The sequence below is a fragment of the Anomalospiza imberbis genome, chromosome Z (genome assembly GCF_031753505.1).
Source record: "Anomalospiza imberbis isolate Cuckoo-Finch-1a 21T00152 chromosome Z, ASM3175350v1, whole genome shotgun sequence".
Lineage (NCBI taxonomy): Eukaryota > Metazoa > Chordata > Aves > Passeriformes > Viduidae > Anomalospiza > Anomalospiza imberbis.
The window spans coordinates 46,160,798-46,166,869 of record NC_089721.1 but is presented as its reverse complement, the minus strand read 5'-3'; the positions used below and the strand labels follow the sequence as shown (position 1 = coordinate 46,166,869).

Genomic DNA, 6,072 nt, shown 5'->3' with positions numbered 1-6,072 from the left:
TCATTACAGTTCATCAAGCCCATCCCCTGGCACATTAAATGTTTAGAACCAGGGCACTGAAATGTCAGAGGAGGTTTTTTAACTCCTCTGTGTGTAACTCATATCAGAGCTTCACTGCTCTGATAATTACATACCTTCTGCCACCAAAATGAATTAATTATATATTTGCACCTATGTACAGATATACTAAAATTTTCTTTGTTTTCAGTATAAGCTACTCAGCCTCCTGACCTAGTGCACTCACATCTATGAAGACTACTCACATCTTCCTCCCAAATTCCCTGGCAATGCAGTGATCCCACTTCCTGGTGATACACTAAATGGAATTATGTAATTCTAAAAGTTAGTCATTCCAGACTCCTTTCAACCCACAAAGGTTGGCCTTAAACACTACTAGTTTTTATGCACTTCCAAACAGCCTTCCTGAAAGGGACTCTGCAGTTCTGCCTCCTCAGTGCCAAAGACATTCACCACATTTCCAGTGCCTCCCAGATCCCAGGTTTTTCAGTCACTAGTCAGGCCAGCCTGTGTGAAAACACAGAGGTTAGTGAGCCTAAGAAACACATTTCTTTTCAAAACTACCACATGGTTTTTACTCTTTTCAATTTTCAAAGAGAATACTATGGAATCTCAATTTAGGAATTTTTTTTCCTTAAATTCAAAGTGAAACTTTTTTAACATAAAATAATCATGGATTTTTCTGACATTGAAACACAGCATTCCCTCAAACACTAAAAAAAATTACAAATCTTTAGTTTAAACTACATGGTTTGCTAGACAAGAACCTCAACTAAAATAGGTATTCTGACATGGTTAATAAACTATATCCTCTGTTGAGAAACCACTAAATACATAACTTGCACTGCAGAGAAGTAGTATTTTTCTCTCATCATGTACACCGGGACCTTTCTAGTAACTTAAAATTCCTGAAAGGCCTATTCAGTTTCTCTTCTTTATATTTTGAGCAAATCCATTTTTTGATTGTTTGGCTTTATCTAAAAATAATGCCAGAACCCAAAGCATTCTGATACTTATTGGAAATAAATTAGGAAAGTTCAGCATTTAGACAGTAACAGGTAACTTACCCCATGGCTCTTTCTGATGTAGTTCTTTTTTTCCTTTGAATCCCTATAAGCAATCAATAACAAAATTACAATTCTTTTTGCAATTATATCTGGTTACAGAATTAATAAATTTAGGTTTGATGAATGCTGAATTTGATTAATTGGGAAAAGTAACAGAAGATGTGTCATTGCTAGTGCTTTAATGAGAAAACATGTGCTTTCTGCAAAGAGGGAAGTGTCTTGGGGACCATGTCTTCAGGAGATTGTTGCTGTTGAATAGCTGTTAGATTAAGATGGAGCCTTGCACAGAGGGGAAAGACAACTGGTTCTGCCTTTGTCTCAGAAGTGGAAAACCAGTGAAGGGTATAAGAAATGAATTACCAGACTTGTCTCTGCCTGGCCCATTAGATGAATGGAATAATTACTTTTTAATTCCACAAGGACCAAGCATTTTTTTAGAACCCTGTGACTCTCAAGGTTGGTTAAATCAAGATGTGCAAAAATAGGCTCCACACTGAAAAGGTAATGATAATGTTTAATACTGAGCATGGAAAACCCTGCTTTGATCACCCCCATCTCCTGGAGAAAATAATTCTCCAATGGAATTCAGTGCTTTTCTACTAGAAATTTCAAGTTATTCATCTGGAAGCAGTTAGACACCCAACTTCCTAAAGGGTATGCGTTTTGGTGGCTCCAAAATCAGCAGAGAGTTAGGCAAGAGAGGTTAGTCAGACTCTGAAGGAAGCAGAAATATGCTTCTAGCACTTAGACATGTGAGTCTCACTGATCATCCAATTACATAGCAGGGCAGCTTGCTTACAGCTTGCACCTTCTGAATCTTCCTCAGCAGGACTGATACTCTCAGCAACTGCCTCTTGCAGAGTGTTGCCTACTTTATTTGCTCTTCCATCAGCAGAGTCATCCAATGGCATATGCAAGCATAAGATATTCTTCAAGAGCTAAATGATAAGGCTTAATGTGGCTGACCTCAATTTTTTTTGCCTGAGGTTTCTCTGATAAAAACCCAATGGTGCAAAATACATGGTTCAGAGCACAGGACTTATGAGAAGTGGCTGAGGCAGTTGTGTTACTTAGCCAGGAGAAATGGAGTCTCAAGGGAGACCTAATCCCTCTCTACATCTATGTGAAAGGAGGTCATAAACAGGTAGAGGTCAGTCTCTTATCTCAGGGAACAAGTGACAGAACCAGAGAAGAAGGCCTCAGGATATGCCAGAAAAGACTTCAGACTGGATATCCAAATTTTTTTTTTTTTGTTCTGAAAGGGTAATCAAGCATTGGAATAGGCTGCCCAGGGAAGTGGTAAAGTCACTGTCCTCAGAAGTGTTCAACACTTGTGTAAATGTGGCACTATGGTTTAATGGGGTACACTATGGTGCCAGTGAACTCAATTATTTTTAAAGTCTTTTGCCATTTTAATGATTCTGTGATTCTGTGATCTAACATCAGTACCCAGGGCTAACCCTCAGTGACTTTGCACCCTGATGTATCCTGACCAGGTTCTTGATAACTCTAGAGCTGTTCTTACAGATATCTCAACAATGTTGTGGGAGTGGGTTTCTCAGCCTTACTGTAAAAGAAGATAACACAGCAACCTCTTCTAACAGGTAATGAGCTTCAAACATATATGTACTCATGGTTTCTAGACTAATGAAATACTGAGAGGAAAGCTGGCTTCAGCTTTCTCCCAACAGCAGTGTTAAGAAGAGGAGCACAGAGACTACTTCTAATGCCATTCAAACTCTAAGCCCAGTCCTGACACTGACTAGACTCAAGTGCCCCCCAAAAAATGCTGAAAAAACCCACCCTAGTGGGTCTTCATTAGCTAAGATATTCTGAACTACAATTTGGTAAAGGAGAGAAATACAAGTATGATAGTCTTTCCATACGGCCCTCTTTCTCCATAGGCTGACCCAAAAAGAAAAAAACACCACGATACATTTAACAGCATGAGCTTGTATTCATTCCAGGTGGGGTTTTCCTCTTTCCATATGCTTCCACCTAAGCTAGGTAAAATGTCCTAACATTGAACATGCAGAACACTGCTTCAGTATGCTTCAAATAAAACAAGATATGCAAGAGCTTAATCTTTCCATGTACTCACATATGTATATGCATATTCACATCTACAAACACACACCTGAGTCCAAACAGATTTGAAAAGAGTGCACTGAAGACAAGAAATGGTGGTTGAATGGCAAATCTTATAAACTTGAAGCTGTATTCCACAATGGTGTGACTGATGCTGATGTCTTGACATTTGAAAATATTTCTCCCCCTCTACCATTTCAAACAACTGCTGGTAGGTTTGTCCCACCTGTCATTGTTTCCAGAGATATCTCTACTGCTACATAATTTAATCATTCCAGCTGATGTGTCAGGCTGTTAAATGTATTATTAATATAATAATATATATGGAACAGTTTACACTGAAATAGAAGACTTAGGTTTAGATGTTTTAATTGTTACATACAGGAAAAAAAAAAAGAAAATGGTTGTTCAATTTAAGTAGTCACATTTACTTATCTGTTGCCTTAGTTCTGTTCAGAAGGATCTTCAAGTATCCACCAGCTTGTTAGTAATGCTCACAATATGTATCTAAAATCCAAGAAATTTACATTGAATAAAGGCAAATGGAAAAATATGTAACTCCACATTTCTGATGAAGTCTTATTTGAAGCCTAGATGATAAATTCATCTAGGATGTGAAACAGCCACACAAGATTTTACAATTAATTAATGAAGTACAGTAGTGCAAAATTTCCAGAGTGAGTTACGGCAGATAGTGCTATAAAGAGGTTTCAAACTTGTTAAATGTAAATGCTCTATGAGGTTCCTTAAGAAAGAGACTCTGGGAGTACTATTTTAAAGTGGTGTCTAGTAAATCAGTGATCTAAAGTAATAGAAGTCATGTGGCTAAATCACATGGCACCACTCTGAAGATGCACCCTTAAGACCTTGCTTGGCTGGTCTCTTCCAAGGTCAAGTCCACCCTAATACAGCTGTTTCTGATACCAAGTATAACACTATAAACTGTTCTAAATCTAAATGGGGTTCGTGCTGTGCTATGAAATCACATCAACTTCTGCACAAAGGCTAGTATTTAATTCTTTAAAAAAAAAAATGTCCCTTCAGGATATCTTAGAAAATTCTACACCTTGAGTGTTGAATTTCTCAGGTGGTGGATTTGCTCTTGTCTTCTGAAAGTAGAATCCATTCCTGTAAAAAAAAAAAAAAAAAAGAAAAAAGAAAAAAAGAAAATTAAAATGAAACCATAAAGACTCTTTTTATTTTTAATATGCTTTATTCTGGTGCACTTTTGCCTGTGCAGAATAAAGTAAGTACTTCACCCATTTTTCTTATGCTGATCCAGCAGAAGAGATAATTTGCTCTTTCTTGTAGAAAATAGATGCATTACAGCTAAGAGGACATATTCGTTTCACCTTAAGAGGTGCTTATATGTGGAAGTGGTACTGCTATAGAATAAATTATTCAAAATTAAAGTGCTGCATTGGGATGCACTCAGATCCCTGAGGAACGCTCCTGCTCATGTGCAAAAGGTACTTCCTGTTTCATATTACAAGCTCAAGTTTGGTGGGGATTGTAACTGGTTTCTGCCCTCTTCAAATTCCACACCTGAAAAAAATGCATCTACATAGCTATGCACAAAGTTTGCAGCTGTGTACCCTGCTCCCTATCCCTTTAGATTTGTGTTCCATTGGCCCTGATTTGCACTGCTTTGGAAATAGCTTAAGGTACACAAAGAAAAGCTGCTCTTGTTTCAGCAAGAGAAAGGGCTTAATACAGAAATATGTGCAGTTAAAACATAATTTTAATTACACAAACATTATTTGTTACACAGCGCAGAGACAAATATATCCCATCGTTTAAACATGGCCCTGACCAAACACTGACCCCTTGCTGCTGTCTATTGCAGCTTTAAAAAGTTTCTCCTTCACCTTTCCTCTCACAAATCCTCTGTAAAAATTTCTGCATTTGGAAATATTGTGATCTAAAATTTTATTTGACCTAACCCTCATGTCTACACTCTCTTATCATTACAAAAAGCATAGATCATCAAGTTTTCATGATGTAGCAATTTTCTCAGCCACGCATACTTTTAATAAATTACCTCAGTTTGGCATCTGAGAAGTTGCATGAAGTGGATGCACACTGGACTAATCACAAAACAAATTTCAAGGAGTAAAGCATGCTGCTATTGATACCTTTCAACCAGGACACCCTTGAATCTTGAACTAGCAAAAGTGAGCCACAGCACACTTTTCATTTACCTTTGCAGTCTTTAGTATTTGGTAGCAAATTTGTCTTTGGTAAGCTGCAGGCACCCCTAGGACCTGTGAGGTCTGTGTGAGATTCTAAGAGTATATCTAGGAACATCTCACAGAACATACCAGCTTCTCTAGAAGACTCTGATACTTAGGACAGAGAGGCTTTGTTGGTGGAAATAACACATCTACCCAGGCACTGACAAGAAAGATTATCAGCTACCAAAAGCAGAAAGGCAGCTGAAGAGCTGCAGAAGAAATTGCCTTGATAACAAAACCAAAAGTGGCTGTGTAATGCAGCATCCACTGAACTTCAGGGAATGTCTGATAAGGCAGAATCACTTTCACTCTGTAAAGAAGTCACACACTCTGATCTACACAAAAAGTATGATTTTTTTTATACAGCAATTGTGGGATGAGATTTTTAATAATTATCAAATTTTATCAAAATATCTAAATAGTATTATGTTCTATGTATGCTGTACACAGAAATCAGACGCATTTGGGAGGTCGGATGCAGATCTCATATATGACCTTAAATTTGCAGTTAATGAGTGTGGCATACCAAATGGTACAAAAAAAGTTGCATCATAGTTTCTTTTCTGTAGTCTACAGGTTTATCTTGTCTCTGAGAGAACTCTATTACTTTGGTCCTTCAAAGAGTGGTGTCTCTATAAAACACCAAAACAAAAACTCTGAGGAAG

The 6,072-nt window shown here is 37.6% G+C and overlaps 1 long non-coding RNA gene across 1 annotated transcript; it reads right to left on the bottom strand.

The window, feature by feature from the left end:
- Positions 1–1,724: 1,724 nt before the first annotated feature.
- On the bottom strand, positions 1,725–4,530 carry LOC137464674 (uncharacterized). Its single transcript, XR_010994348.1, has 3 exons — positions 4,433–4,530; positions 4,240–4,301; positions 1,725–3,426 (listed from the first exon to the last, which is right to left on the bottom strand). It is a non-coding gene; the product is annotated as an uncharacterized lncRNA (long non-coding RNA).
- Between the last annotated feature and the right edge of the window lie 1,542 nt (positions 4,531–6,072).